We start from the raw sequence: 15,775 nt of genomic DNA on the forward strand, positions 1-15,775 counted from the left end.
AATTTTTGAGTGTACATATTAATGAAAACTTGAAATGGAAAAATCTTATTACTGAGATGCTCAAACAGTTAAGTTCAGCTCCCCATTTCTTATAATTACTAGTTTTGGAAACAAACGAAATGAAGTTCCTAGCAAATTTTGCGTATTTACATACATTAAGAATGTCTTGTGGAATAATTTTCTTGGGTAATTCACCACTTAGAAAGAAATTATTTATTGCAAAAAGCGAGCAGCAAGAGTAATATGTGGTGTTCACACGCATTCATCTTATAGATACCTCTTAGTCCGTAGCTCGTGGTCGTGCGGTAGCGTTCTCGCTTCCCACGCCCGGGTTCCCGGGTTCGATTCCCGGCGGGGTCAGGGATTTTCTCTGCCTCGTGATGACTGGGTGTTGTGTGCTGTCCTTAGGTTAGTTAGGTTTAAGTAGTTCTAAGTTCTAGGGGACTGATGACCATAGATGTTAAGTCCCATAGTGCTCACAAGGGAACCTCCCCAACGCACCCCCCTCAGATTTAGTTATAAGTTGGCACAGTGGATATGCCTTGAAAAACTGAACACAGATCAATCGAGGAAACAGGAAGTTGTGTGGTACCATGAAAAAAATAAGCAAAATATACAAACTGAGTAGTACATGTGCAAGATAGGCAACATCAAGGATAATGTGAGCTCAGGAGCGCCGTGGTCCTGTGGTTAGCGTGAGCAGCTACGGAACGAGAGGTCCTTGGTTCAAGTCTTCCCTCGAGTGAAAAGTTTACTTTCTTCATTTTCGCAAAGTTATGATCTGTCCGTTCGTTCATTGACGTCTCTGTTCACTGTAGTAATTTTAGTGTCTTTGTTTTGCTGGATTCATATTGCCCACGGAATACATCTCACGTATTTAATGCACTCTCGTCCAAAGTAGCGAACAGCCAGGGAGCCTCGTTAGCAGGAATACACTCTCTTCCGTGCGCTTTAGTCGACTGACGTCGTGTGTTTCGATGTTTGTTTAGGTGTAGCGTCCCCATACTACGGCGCAATCACCTCGCATCGGCGGACAGATAACTGTCTGAAAATAAAAAATTAAACTTTTCAGTCGAGGGAAGACTTGAACCGAGAACCTCTCGATCCGCAGCTACTCACGCTAACCACGGGACCACGTCGTTCCTGACCTCACGCTAACCTTGATGTTGCTTATATTGAGCATGGACTATTTATTTTGTATATTTTGCTTATTTGTTTCATAGTTCCACACAACTTCTTCCTGTTTTCTCGATTCATCTGTGTTCAGTTTTTCAAGGCCTATCCACTGTGCCAACTTATAACTAAATCTGAGTGGGGTGCGATGGGGAGGTTCCCTTGTCAGAGCCATTTGAACCATTTTTGATGCCTCTTAAAGTAGCTATCCATTTTAACATCCTTACAAGAAGTGTATGTTTGCTAATTAAATTCGTCATAAACAATCCATCAGAAATAGTAATGTTCATACCCACAAACTAGAAAAAAAATGAACTCTTTTACTCATTACTAAAGCTGCCACTTGATCAGAAGGGCGTTCAATATGCATCAACAAAATTTTCGATAGTTTGCCCAATAACATAATACGTCTGACAGGCGGCAAAGCAAGTTTTAAATCTACCCTAAATTCTTTGTTTCTGGGCAACTCCTTCTATTTCATAGAAGAATTTTTGTTTAAAAACTGGTAGCCTGTGACAAAACTAGTTTTAAGTGTAGTTGAATGGATAGGAGTGAAAAAATGTTCATTGGTGTTAAAACTAATCATGTATATATTTCAATAAAAAATAATTAGTGATCTGTAGAAAGTATAACTGATGAAGAGGCAAGTAGAAAAATTTCTTTCTTAGGTAGCTTTATGTTACGTATCCTTCTCTTTTTAACCTTTCTATGATCAGACTCATTGAAATCAAAATCAGATTCTACAAACCTGTCTGTTCCTTGTTCTGGTTCTGCTTTGGAGATTACTGTCAATAAAAATCGTTCCCGGAAAGAAATGCACGTCTCTTTCCGGCGAGTTAAATATGAGTACCGGACGAGAAACTGACATGGATTTATATCTTTCTCTTTCCTCAAAGGTGCTTTACTCTTCGACCAATCAGAGCGAGCTGTCTCTGCATTACCGGCAACATCCACTATCCATTTGCGACCACAGGTGGAAGCAGCGAGGGACCTTGTTTCCGAAGATGATGTTCAAAACTTTCATGATAGTCTCTATGCGCGATTACAGGGCTGCATTGTAGCTAGAATGAAGTAGAAAAGATAATTAGTCCATAAATGTACGTTACTGTGATTATGATCGTACAGGGGTTAACTCTTGTAACATGCCAGTTCCCTCAGAATTATTGAGATCATTGGAAAAGCCAGCTATTCCAAAACTAATCCATCTAGTGCACAAGATATGAGACATGTGAAATACCCTCAGATTTCAGAAAGAATACGATAATTCCAGTTCTAAAAAAGGCAGGTGCTGACAGGTGTGGACAGCATCAAACCATCAGTTTAACAAGCCAATGTTTAAAAATAATGACACGAATTATGTGGTGATGACCTCAGGGAAGATCATTTTGCGTTCCTGAAAAATGTAGGAACGTGTTACGTAATACTAACCCTACGACGTACCTAGAAGATACATTGAAGAAAGGCACACCTACATTATAGCATTTGTACGTTTGGAAACGAAACCGGTAATTCTGTCGAACACCAGAGGGCTTGGAATAACTGTTGAGCAGAATAGAAAGTGCCTTAAAGGAGGCTATAGGATAAACATTAACAAAAGATAAAGAAGTGTCATGGAACGTAGAGAGTTAAACCAGGTGATAGTGCGGGAATTAGATGAGAAAATGACACTGAAAGTTGATCAGGAGTTTTGTTATTTGGGCAGCAAAATAAGTGATAATGGCCGAAGTAGAGAGGATATACAGTGGAAATGGCAGTGACAAGATAAAAGTCTCTGAAAAAAAAAAAGAAACTTGTTAACGTCGAATATAAATTTAAATGTTAGAAAAACTTTTCGTGAGGTATTTCTCTGGAATGTAGCCTCATAAATCGTGGACGATAACCAGTTCAAACAAGAAAGGAATATCAACTTTTGAAATGTGGTCCTACAGAAGAACGCTGAAGGTTAGATGGGTGGATCGAGAAAATAATGGAGATACTGAGCAGAAATGGGAAAATTTATGGGACAACCTTACTATAAGAATGAGTTGTTTGATAGGACACGTCCTGAGATATGGAGAAATCATGTTTGGGAATGAAGGGAAGAGTGTGTGTGTGTGTGTGTGTGTGTGTGTGTGTGTGTGTGTGTGTGTGTGTGTGTGTGTGTGTGTGTGGGAGGGGGGGGCGTAAGATGGGTAAAGGCTTGAACACAGTAAGCAGATGTAAACGGGTGCATGGTACAATACCTACGTACACAAAAAGAGGCTTGGGCAGGGTAGACTAGCATGGAAAGCTGCATCATACTTTGTCTTCGAAGTGAAAACAACAACGACGTCCCAAAGAATCTTCTCGTTGGAGTATTCCTTCGCGATATTAATTTTCCATCATTTTCCATTTTCAGCGAATATAATACACTAATTCCTCCGTTGTATTCTATTTCTTCATAGAGCGATAGAAGGAAAACTGTCTGCAGGCCTGTGTACGAAAGTGTTCTCCCAATGGCTTGTCTTGAATATCTCACATTCGCTTATCCCTACACACATGACCTTTTTCGAAACTAGGATATATTTCACTGCGTTTTTAGCAGCGTAATTATTTTTGCTATCTAACATTAACTCTGATGATACGTATTTATCCAGCGCGTATCGACTAATACATGATAAGAAAAGTAGAAATAGTGTTAATTTCTTATCTTGAATTGAGTTAAAGTACCTGACTGCGGCGTTACCTGTTGACTGAATTTTGGGAGGTCAAGAATTGTTTAAAGAACTAGCGGCAGCAGGAAATTGAACATCTGCCGGCTATTGGTCAAAGTTCTCGCATTCCATTTGAGTTTCGTTCTCAATGGGAAAATATAATCTCTTAATAGTAGTACCAACTGCTCTGTGAGATTCCATCGCTCAATCCGCTATCTGCGTCACGCAGGTTATTTACCCGCGCAGAATAACGCCGTACACGCACTGCGCAAATACTCACATTGATAAGATACAGCCGCGATCAGGTGCACGGTGCTGAATACACAGGTCTTGCGGTATTGGAATTCGATAGAATCCAATTTCGGCATGTATTGGAAATTTCAATGAAAAGTATTTGCATCGATTTCTGGAAATACATTCATCTCCATTACAGATATAAATATACAATGATGGAATTTGTTCGGTCATTCCAGAAGCTTCAGTTCGGAGATTTTTGCGAGAATTATGAAGCAATATTGGCTCGAGACAAAACAAACAGCTTAAATAAATGTAAGCTGTAGTTTAACTGGATTAAATAACAGCAGCCAACAAAGTTCCACAGCTGGTGTCATGTCTTCTTATTCTGCAATGTTCCAGAGAGATTAATAAGAAAGCTGTGATGTGCTTCCATTGGTTAAAGGCTAGTGCACCCCACATGTTCATCTGTGCGATACAGGTAGAAAAAACGAAACGAGAAAAATTATTGCTTTATCTGATGACGTGTGTCATTGGAGAAGGGTATAGTTTGCAATTATGCATAATGAAGGTTCAGCGAAAAGTGCTAACATAGGGAGGGCGCGCACCAGATAACGCTGAAACTGAGATTAAAATAAAACAGCTTTTCTTAACAGGGAAAGCAGTTCAGAAAAAATATATGTGTGGTGTGGTGTGCGTACTGTAAGACCTTCGGTACACACACCATCAGATTATTTGACTTGTCGCTCTTGCGAAGTAGGCGAGTGTCAGCAATATGCCTCGTGGTCTTATCGTGGCGTGTTTATCTTCTGCCGTTAGGTCAGACGATAGAAATGCCACTTGCATGCTTAGAGTAGCAGATTGATGGTGACCAACTTTAAACAGAACTTTATTAATTTTCACACACATTTATTAAAATAATAAAAATCATAAACCTTACTTAACTTCATTCTGGATGCTATTTACAATTGATAATCTGACGTTCCTTTGGTCTTGTTACGTTAATCTTATTCTCACATATTTCTGATACTTGACAAAGTGTCTATACATTTCTCTTCATGGCTATGTACAGGAATATGATAATCTTATTAGGTGCAGACTAATGCAGACTGATGCAGACTGACTAATCTGAGGTCTGTACACTTGTTATTATATCTCGCGCTTTCAGGTATCACTGCGCGAGTGTGATCCGCGAGGAGAAAAGGTTCTACGTTAGCAGCAATCTCATTGGCTGCGTTACATATTAATACGCGGATCGGCGGAAGCAGAATTTGGTCCGTCTCTAAGACAGCGCCATCTCGTAGTGCGGAGACGGACGAGCGCTGCGCCTGCGCTGTTGTGCTTAGCGGGGCGCGCTCTATTGGGAAAGTTGTGTACGCACTGATTATGCAGAACTATGTACACAACATGTGGTTTACTTGAAATCTGTCTGATCTATTACCTTAATAGCAATAAAAATAAAATACCAGGACACCACACACACACACACACACACACACACACACACACACACACACACACACACACACACAGAGAGAGAGAGAGAGAGAGAGAGAGAGAGAGAGAGAGAGAGAGAGAGAGCGCGACTAACTGACTTTTTGTTCACAGTGCACAACAAAGAAATTTTTGTAGAATAAAACCACTAGTCGCTTCCAGGAATTATACTGTTCCGTCACATTAATGTGACCACCTGTCAGAAGCCTGAATAACCCCCTTCTGAGGCGCATATCGCTGCGAGACGTGCAGGAAGAGAGTCGGTGAGTTTCTGGAAGGTACCAACAGGGATGTCGAACCATGACGACATTCTCGATTGGATTTAAATCCGGAAAGTTTAGTGGGCAGTGGAGAAAGAGAAACTCATCCTGGTGCTCTTCGAACCATGCACATACACTGCGAGCTGTGTGACACGTTGCATTGTCTTTCTAGTAGACTCCACCGTGCCGAGGGAAAAGAAACTGAATGTAGGGGGGGGGGGGGGGGGGTAGACAAGGTCCTCAAGGAAAGGTGAATACTGGGGTTGATCCAGTGTGTCTTCCAGAATGATGGGATCGCCTAGGGAATGCTATCAAAACACTCCACAGATCATAACGCTCCCTCCAGCTCCCAGGGAATACGCTTTCAGACATTTCACATTGTACACGCCGAAGGCCATCTGTCCAATGGACCATAAAACTTTTTTGGCCACCTGTTGCCACTCAGTGGACGTCCAGTTGCGGTACTGGCGTGCAGATTCCAGCCTTCGTCGCCAATGAACAGCAGTCTGCATGGCTGCATGAACCAGGCGCCTGCTGTGGAGGCCCATACACAGCAACGTTCGCGGAACGGTCGTTAGGAAAACAGTTGGTAGCCACTTGGTTAATCTGGGTGGCCAGTTACTCGTCTATTCGCCTGTACACATCTCTGCAGCCGTCGCTCAGCCGCGTCATCTGTGACCCGTGTTGCAACACAGTTGGCTCAGCGACGGTTTTGGATAGCGCGATTCTGCTATGCGCAGTATACCTTTACCGCGGTGCAGTTTCTGATTCGGAAATGGTTCAACACTTGGCCCAAATACCAGTGGAATACCCTTCGGGGCGTCAGGTAAATAGCTCAGTTTCCACCTTACGACAACGGCCCTCCACCTCTAGTGCTGCCACCTGTCAAACTGCCTGAGTGATTACTGCGTGTAGAACATACGCACTGCTCACGTGAATGTGACTGCACCGTGCAACTTCAAAATCATAAGAATTACTGATAAAACAAGTAAGTGTAGTATGTGGTATGCAAATTAGGTTCAAGTAACCGTACGATGTAGTGCATTGGACTAGCATTCAGGACTAGGGTCCACGTGCTTTTAAGGCTATTTAAATTGAGGTTTTCTGTATTTTGGCTAACTCTTCCACCGCAAATGACGGGGTATATCATTTTAAAAGGACAAGGTGCATTTCCTTTTCCCCTTACCACACCCTTTGTTCAATTTGAGCTGCTTTCAGTCTCTAATGACCTCGTGCTCAACGAGACGTTAAACCTTTACCTGTTTTCCTTCCCTGTTTTCCCTCAAAGTATACAAAGAAGAGCAGAGACAACGCTCACGGACTTGATAATTTCACGAGGGTGTATAACGTTAGTGCTGAAATAACTCACCTGGCTGACACTCCAAGAATATCACTTGGGATTTTAGTTTGAAAATTCCATGAGCTCTCAGTCAGGGTAGAATTTGTGAATATTCTGTATGTCCCTGCATATCGCTCCTGCAGATACTGCGGTTGTAAAATAAAACTAATAACAGCACCCTTTGATATATAAATTGTTATTCTTGTAATGCTGTGATGGGATGGAAAAAACTTTGAAACATGCTGCAATAAAGGATACTTCGTGCTAAGCTTTTTAATAGTGATTAGCAGAGTATATATCTAAATCTATAGAGTTTCATCGTCGTTCCAAATTGATGTACTCTTTCGGCAATCTATTTCCTGAACTAATCGACACATGTTTTCAGTAGCAAGCTTCAATTCTTTAGGGGGTTCTTAAGATTATATCCGTTACATAACACAACTGCCTAATGGTTGGGATAATACAGTGGTTAATGCTTTAAGATATGTAGATGGATGTACAATTTCTGCCATTGGTAGATGTACATTTAGTTTCAAGCTGACAGGGGTACAAGCTATTGATTTGATGATATATTTGTAATTGAGATCAATCCCTTGTACATTTGGGGGCCGTTAAGGTAACATAACAAAATATTTACGGTAAATATTAAGGTGTGTGCGTGTTTAGTTTTTAGTCAAAAGAAACCCAAAACGATGTTCTGAAATAGTGTTTTGTTTCTCCACTAGACAGTGCCACAAGTTGCACCAAAAAATTCTAACACAACACGCGCACGTGCGCACACGCACAATGTTATACTAACAAATGCAAACCACGTGATGATGGTGGTTTAAACCTTTGAAACGCGTCGTGGGGATAAACAGTGGCTGGTAACAGTAAACATATTGTTTCATTTAGTGTCAATAACAGTCGCGGTAAAGCCTAACCTAAAATATTCGCATTTAAAGAACCTTCAGAGTTACTGGACAAGGTAAAGACTGAAGCACTCTCGAATCGATGTCACATGTTTGAGACTGGTTAAGTGTAACGTTACGCGATAGCCTATGCTGACTTCGTATGCTGGCGACGCCTGTAAGTCCCAGGTTACGTCGGCTGCGCCGCGCGGCGACGGCTGGGTGAAAGCGGCAAGCGTTATTGTTCCCCTGGCGGAAAGGCAGAGGGCGGCCGCGCCGCGTCACGCAGTATTCACATCAGCGAGAGGCGTGGCCGTCTACTCGACTCGCTAACACGCCCTGGTTCCTTTGGCGCGTGCGCTCACTTATCTCTAACCGCACTTGTCGGGGTAACTCCGCGTTGCGAAGTGCTACAGAAAGGAGCGAAAGAGCTACAGGGAAGTTTGAAACATATTTAACCATTGCGTATCTCACAATTCAGTTTGTTTTATCTGCAGGATCGCTTAGTTCCAGCGTGTAGTCTGGCGTCATATGGTGCTCCTCTCGAAATCTTTACAAATACACCGAAAGTGAAAAAGACTAAAACAGTGTTCGCTGACTTTCGTGGTGCTATCTGGCTATACTTTAGAGATACAAATAGTTTTCTAGCAAATATGAAATCACAGCCGGCCGCTGTGGCCGAGCGGTTCTAGGCGCTTCAGCCCGGAACCACGCTGCTGCTGCGGTCGCAGGTTCGAATCCTGCCTCGGGCATGGATGTGTGTGATGTCGTTAGGTTAGTTAGGTATAAGTAGTTCTAAGTCTAGGGGACTGATGACCTCAAATGTTAAGTTCCATAGTGCTTAGAGCCAATATCAAATCACAATCAGTCATGTAGCTAAAGAGATAAGATGAATGAGAAAATTCCTTTTCCTGGCTATGTGAGAAGGCGTTTTCTAAGTCAAAAATCCACTTCCAATTCTACAGACCCCTTTTAAATTAACGTGCATTGTCTGATGGGTTCCTGCACAGTAGATCCCATCCTTGAAACGTGATTCTAGAAGGTGTGCAGTAAGCGTATCTACAGCTACTATAATCCCTTAATTCGGTGAAATAATTTTTGTACATTCAAATGACCTTAGACATGGGAAGATTTGGAAGTGAAAGGGTGGCAAATCTGGGGAAAAAGGTGTTATGTCCAACAATTATCATTTGAAACAACTCAGTTTTCCCATGACAAAAGCACTTTCCTCGACAGCTACACTGTTCTGACGAAAGACGATCTTTGTTTCTATTTTGAAGTTCAGGTCTCCTCTTAATACATTTCTAACACAGCTTACCCAGAACATTACGCTATATTCGTGAATTATTATGTCACTATTTGCAAAGTAATCAGTAAGATCGATCCCTTTTACATTTAAAAAAAATTGCCATAACTTTTTCGGTACATGGAAGTGACTACATCTTTCCGCTGCCTTCTACCGGCTACTTTGACTGTTATTTCATTTACGGAGCTGCAGTCATGGACTGTGCGGCTGGTCCCGGCGGAGGTTCGAGTCCTCCCTCGGGCATGGGTGTGTGTGTTTGTCCGTAGGATACTTTAGGTTAAGTAGTGTGTAATCTTAGGGGACTGATGACCTTAGCAGTTAAGTCCCGTAAGATTTCACACACATTTGAACATTTTTTTTCAGTTACGGTGTCCATTTAGAAAATCAATAGGATTAAAAAAGACTGTCTAAATCTGAGGTGCTCTTTTACATATTGATTTTTGATCACCATTCAGCAATGGAATACTCATCTTTCGCAAAGCTTTCTCTCGGTAAATTCTTTGCATAAGTGTATTGTACTCTTTTTTTATTGCGTGGCCATGGCGCTATGTATTACACACACGTTAACCGCCGGTAGTCCAATCCGTATGAGGCCCTACGTGTGGATCAGCCAAACATTTATTGACTGTTGAAATGAAGGAACACACTGCTGGCATAATTGACTTACGTCCTTGCACTATGTACCTACACAACAATAATCAACCTTAATTATTGTCAATGATCTCAGAGCGTGACATTTCATTCTTTCCGTAATACTTTAAATTGCTTTGGAAATTACTTTATTTGTGCGAAAGAAAAGACACTGCAAATATATCTCATTTTCTCAGGGAAGGTTTACACTACTGTACTGTTAAATAGAGGCCTGGATTAAGTGGATTATTCCAGCATTTCCTTATGTCGTCCATGTTGGACTATGAATTTGAAACTAATGTTTATGAAAAAATCAGAGCAATACAACTTGTGTGTCAGTCAATTACGTTTTTTTCCACGACGCGTTTCGAGCGCTTACACTACAATATTCAGGTTGATCAGTGTATTAGAAGAGAAATTATTTTCGGTGTTGTACTCAGCTGTCTGCGTTACACTTCATTCCTCCAAAATTAGTTACTATGTGTCACTAATCATAATATGGTAAGGAAGCAACACATTATAAACGCCGCGTGGACTGGCTGCGCGGTTAGAGGCGCCGTGTCACTGATCGCGCGGCCCCTCCCGCCAGAGGTTCGAGTCCTCCCTCGGGCATGGGTGTGTGAGTCGTTCAGTTTAAGTAGTGTGTAAGTCTAGGGACCGATGATCTCAGCCAGTTTGGTCCCTTAGGAATACACACACACACACACACACACACACACACACACACACACACACACACACACTCACACACACAATTATAAACTATAACAAAGCTTCTAACACGGTAATTGTTTTCTTTTACTTCTGTGTTTGCTACGTGATAACCGTCCGCGCCCTCCACCATTGCCCCCTTTCCCCTCACAGAAAATATCAGCTGCACTTTCTGAACGAGGAGGGACTGTTGAGTCTCAGCATACCACTTACGTATGGGAACACCCACTGGAAAAATTCACTGACTTTTCAAACACACGCTTGTGTAAACTATTCCCGGGTAAGGGCTTAAAGTTACTTCGTTACAGACTTCCGCTACTTCAGCAGAAGCGTGGGGCTGCTGTAATATCAAATTATTAAGACATAATCTTATTCTTTCATTCTTGTATGAAAGTTGTTTACTTACCGATGCACACACCTTAGGTGAGGAGTATGGTTGATCGTTTATAGTCTAGGGCCGTTTTCATTCCTCATTCTTGTCGAGTTGAACCCATGGTCAATCTCCAATAACCTCAACATTGATGGAATATTAATTCGTAACGTCGGTATGCAACCATCAGATAATGAGCGATTTCAGATAATCAACTATCGGTAAAGGTGTAGCGGTGGGAAATCATAACCACACTGGTACGATCATGGCTTCGTGTAGTTACTCATTTCCAGTACAATAAAATTGCAAGCAAAATTGTTGTGATAGGTCTTTCGTGAGTATAACAGAATATAGATGTCAAACAAAGGAGAAATTATGCATGAGTCTCTCTATTACGTTAATTATATGAAATACGTAGTTAACACGTGATTGTATCTAATAGTATTGAGTATAAGTACGAAAATAAATTTCGTGCATCCTATTCTGACAATGTAATTGAAGTTGTATTAAAAGGGACTTGCTCTGCAGGTGTAGCATTCGTTTCACTTTGTTCGCTTCCTGGAGGCGGCGTAGAGTCCCTTTTGGTGGGAGGGATGTCGCTGCTTCATAAAGTTACCGGAGTTCCAAAGAAATTTAATTACAAAGTTTTAGGGGATAGGATGATGAAAGAGGGTACGTTCAAACAGCCTGCTCTCGGGGCAGACACTAAATGTAACAAGATTTTGGTTAAGATTCCAATTGAGTAATTTTCGAAATACAATGTCATCTCTTGAAATAAGAAACAGATGGTTAGCATCCTAAATAAGATCGTGGCAGTTTTTCTGGCGCAGTTCAAATATAAAATGCGTTGTCATACTGCCGCAAGGGAACCTACTGTGTGAAATTCCTTATGAATTCCTGGTGGAGAAACTGATGACTGCCTGGAAAAGTCTTAATACAGGTAACTGGACTGCAGTACCATACTACTCTTTTCTGTCACACGATCGATGTTAACAGAAAGTGGCCCTACGTTCACAGTCAAAATGTGAAGCTTTGTCTCTGTAAATATGCACGTACACGGAAATGTTACAGTAAATTTTAGGGAAACATGTATGAGAATATTTCCTATTTGTCGATGCCAACAACATGACGAGATCGGTAATGCAGTTATTTTATAAGAATTAACGATCTACACTTAATAAAATTTGTTAAAGAAAAAATGGTTCACATAACATCCTAATGAAATTGTCAGTTTTACAGTAGCCTACTCGTGGTTGGTTGCTGTTCGTCTTCTGAACCTTTAGTATATTAACAGTTGTCGTCGTTTACATGTAATTTTCTGGACTGAACAAGAACTACGAACTGTTTTACGTTGCTGACATATTTTTGCCGTACGACAAGGCGATGGGCAATTGAAGAGACTCGTCGTACCAACAGGCGCCGATTTGCTAACAGGAGACTTCGAGCACAGAGTGTCGTTTCTGTACTTTCTAGAAGCCTTGGAGAAACACAGTCTTCTTTGTGAGCTATCTGGTGCCGGAAGGTGTGATGAGTGAACACCGTACTCTGAGTTTGGTAATACACGGTTATCACATTCAGAAACCGCAGAAAACTGGAGTATCAGATTTCGCACATCTTACGGAATTAAAGCAGTTGTTTCTTGATCAAAATGCTAGTGGTACTGCATTCTAAATGCACGTATTATTCACATATGAAGCTTACTTGAGTGTTTCGGGTTATTAACAGTTGGAGAAATTCATATCTGGAACTGCAGTAACCCGCATTTTATGTGAAGTGCTTGAAATATGTTGTCTACGACCCGTACTTCTATCAAAACGAGTAAGTCAGTTTCTCCATACCACCCTGTAGCAACTGCTAGACACATCACTGCTTTTTTGCTCAGCTACGTGTGTTTCCAACAAGATTCAGTTCCAGCTCATTTTAGTGCTGTGCGTTGTCTTTCGGAAACATAATTTAAACTGAAATATTGGTGTCATAAACAGAAGGCTGTGGCTAAGCCATGTCTCCGCAATATTCTTTCTTTCAGGAGTGCTAGTCCTGCAAGGTTCGCAGGAGAGCTTCTGTAAAGTTTGGAAGGTAGGAGACGAGGTACTGGAGGAAGTAAAGCTATCAGGACGGGGCGTGAGTCGTGCTTGGGTAGCTCAGTTTGTAGAGCACTTGCCCGCGAAAGGCAAAGGTCCCGAGTTCGAGTCTCGGTCGGGCACACAGCTTTAATCTGCCAGGAAGTTTCAGAAGATAGAAAGCTTAATTAAAAGTAATAATATAAGTGCTGAGTTACATTTACCGCAGATGGTGAAATTAAGTAAATTGGGTTTCTTATGCTGATAGTCGGCAGGCTCAGAATCTTTATTGGAGGGCAGGTAAGTCTGCCGACGGCGGACCATCTTTGTGCGTATAATGCAACAAAATAATTTGTATCGCACCAGAAAACATGAATCGGACTTCGTTAAAGAAATTTAGATTGCAAGGTTCGAATTTTTCTATATCGTGCAAATCTAGGCAAAAGGGCGCACGGATGACGCACAAATCTACAGATCACCAGACTGATCTCCTTCTAACGTAATTAACGTTGAAACTTAACAAACCTCTACATGGCATTAGTGAAAAGTAATGGTATGATTTACGATAAATATAGACTAAATCAGAATTTCTAGTTACATTTCAAGTATGCTATGAACAAATAACTATAGATGCTTACACGCTGAATGGTAGAAGAACGCTAACAGCAGATAGAAGGCTGATCATGCCTTTCTTATTATGCAATATGAACATCGAAAGTGACAGCAAAGAAGGTTGTAGAAATATGGTAGTAGCATACACAAATTTATCTTTGCAGGGTGAAGTAGTTATTTGGAACTTCGGATGCAACCATACAGGGACTTCGTCTGTAGGTACCATCATAGCTTCTTGCTCGTCACACAGCCGGGGGACACACAGCTGGGTAGAGAATCCGCCGTGAGCTTCACCGGCCCCATAACCTGTTCCCGTTGTACTGGTCTTTTGGCGGTGGCACATGTCCAGGTGAATCCACTTGGCGGGCAAGTTCCGTTTCCGCAGAGCTGCCAGACGTTTCACGCCAGTTTGGGACTACGGCCCAGATCGTGAATAACTCAAGTTTCCGGGAGAGAGCAGAGCTGTCTGTGTGCTTGGAATAAATCGCACGTCTCCCCAAAACACTATGTAGTTGCGACAGTTTTTCTACGCTTCTTGAATTTGCTTCGGATTTCGGTGAAGCTTTTTAGCTGACGTGATAATATTTCGGCAATTGCGACATTTATATTTGTTGTACTTCGATCACATTACACCCTCTGTCTCGAATTAAATGGTTCTCACGCTATGGTATTTCCCTTCTCTGTTCATGAGGTAGGACTTCTTCTGTAGGAACAGCTTATTGCCGGCCGTTGTAGCCGAGCGGTTCTAGGTGCTTCAGTCCGGAACCGCGCTGCTGCTACGGTCTCAGGTTCGAATCCTGCCTCTGGCATGGATGTGTGTGACGTCTTTAGGTTTAAGTAGTTCTAAGTCTAGGGGACTGATGACCTCAGATGTTAAGTCCCACAGTGCTTAGAGTCAACAGCTTGTTGATATTGTCGCGTTGGAGTGACAGCTGAGCCTTCTAAATTTCACTCACACTTCTTCCGTCCGGCCTTGGATAATCGTAAAGCAATTACTTATGGACATCCAAATTGAACAGCGTGTCAACTAGGGCTCCTTCTCACTTTTGCCGCAAATAAAAATAGGTAATTTTACACTTCGCTGTAAAATTTTGCGTTCGAAGTTTGAAAGCTAGCGGTTATGAGTACATTAGGTGACATTTCATTATAAACAAGTTACCAGTCAAGTTTTTAATGATTTCTATTTGCAGTTCCAATACAGATTATCTGTTCAGTTAATTCTGTTACAAAACTACGTTTATGTATGTTAACTTACTTATCAGGTCGTTACGCGTTACTGCGACCAAATGAATATTATTATACATTGCGTATTAGTGCTTCTGTAGGTACGTGTCTGAAACACCAGATTAACTTACATTTTTCAAAATGTTCAAATGTGTGTGAGATCTTATGGGACTTAACTGCTAAGGTCATCAGTCCCTAAGCTTACATACTACTTAACCTAAATTGTCCTAAGGACAAACACACACACCCATGCCCGAGGGAGGACTCGAACCTCCGCCGGGACCAGCCGCTTAAATTTTTCATGGACATAGTCTACAAATTTCAGAAGGATGTAGGTTGCAGTAGGTACTGGGAGATGAAAAAGCTTGCACAGGATAGAGTAGCATGGAGAGCTGCATCAAACCAGTCTCAGGACTGAAGACCACAACAACAGTCTACAAATAGTGTATATCGCAACCACTCTGTTTTCACCGTTTGTTCCGAGTTTCCGATTTTCTTCCCTTATAAAATTTGCAGAAACAAAGCAAGTTACATCCATCATTGACAAAATAAACGTAAGCCATCATTTCACTAAATTTCAGGTGCATCACTGTTCCTAGCCTTTTGAAATTTACTTTAGCGTTTAGTTTTGTCCGATTATACAAGCTGCCAATTAGGAAGATCGCAAAAAAAAAAAAATCTTCGTGTGCCGGCAGATACAACGAACAGATAATTAGCACCGAAGATGAAAACAAGTGGCTGTCATTTCTTTCTGCAACGTCGACTGTTACAGTGTACATGCTAATTAGTGAAACTTTTAA

General features: G+C 41.6%; 1 protein-coding gene across 2 annotated transcripts in view; it reads left to right on the plus strand.

The window, feature by feature from the left end:
• LOC126470317 (homeotic protein female sterile) overlaps positions 1 to 15,775 on the plus strand; it is a 568,331-nt gene that overhangs the window by 76,000 nt on the left and 476,556 nt on the right. The gene's annotated exons all lie outside the window — the stretch shown is intronic.

This window comes from Schistocerca serialis, chromosome 3 (genome assembly GCF_023864345.2).
Source record: "Schistocerca serialis cubense isolate TAMUIC-IGC-003099 chromosome 3, iqSchSeri2.2, whole genome shotgun sequence".
Taxonomy (NCBI): domain Eukaryota; kingdom Metazoa; phylum Arthropoda; class Insecta; order Orthoptera; family Acrididae; genus Schistocerca; species Schistocerca serialis.